Genomic DNA, 1023 nt, shown 5'->3' on the forward strand with positions numbered 1-1023 from the left:
TGCTGAGACTTTTGAGCAGTTGCCAAGCTGATTGACTTCATATAGACCCACAGCGAAGGTGCCCAGTCCGAAGCAGGAAGCCCATGGCCTCTGCAGACTTGGCCTGAGGGGATGTGATGTGAGGTTTGGCACTGAAGCCCGTGGGTGCCTGGGAACTGTGCTGCTGGGCTGACTTTGCAGGTGAAGAGTAAGGTCGTTGTGGCCTTGGCCGTGCCACTTGGCATCCAGAGGTGGTGCCCTGCTTGCCCTCAAAGGCACAGCCTTGGTGGAGGGGAGCAATGAGTAGGGGAGAAAGAGGAGCAGACAGGGTAGGGGCGGTGTCCCTGGGCCTAAGTCCCAGCTCTGTCACTGAGGCTGGGCGACTGTACACAGACCTTGCCTGGTCTGAGCATCAACTTCCCCATCTGTAAAATGGGAGGGCTCTGGAGCTGAAGGTTTTTTCTGATTTCCTACAAGACTTGAGGAACACCGGCATAATCAGGCCACCCAAAGGGCCTTGGGAACCAACTAGCCCGGTTGATTGAAGTATTCCTGATGAAGACTTTGGGGCATATTTTCATCTCCAAGAAGAGGGTGGTGATTACTTATTTTGGGTATTAAAAAAATTTTTTTCTGGGGGATAATTTTGAGATAAATAAAACATCTTTGCCTAAGGCAACCATGGCTCTGCCTCTCCGGCTTTGGAACTGTGGGTGCATGTGTGTGCATGGGCGTGCATGCATGTGTGAGCCTGCCCGGTGCCCCTGCGTAGGGGATTGAACACGCAAGTGTCAGGGGAGGAGTCTGGCTGCAGCACTCTGGTTTGGCAGCTGAACCCAGAGGTGGGACGGAAACCCTCACCCTGGGGCCACCCCCTGGTCCTGGGACAGGGCTTGGGATCCCTTCTCCCTGGGAATGTCTTCCTTTGCCTCCTCTTCCTCCTCCCCCCACCCCCCACCTCCACATGGCACACTCCCTCTGGGAGCACTGGATAGAATCGAAAGGTCCCCGTGTGAGTCTCACTTCTGCCACTCTGCAGGCAGG

Source organism: Sturnira hondurensis, unplaced genomic scaffold (assembly GCF_014824575.4).
Source record: "Sturnira hondurensis isolate 20B ecotype Veracruz unplaced genomic scaffold, ASM1482457v3 Scaffold0002101, whole genome shotgun sequence".
Taxonomy (NCBI): domain Eukaryota; kingdom Metazoa; phylum Chordata; class Mammalia; order Chiroptera; family Phyllostomidae; genus Sturnira; species Sturnira hondurensis.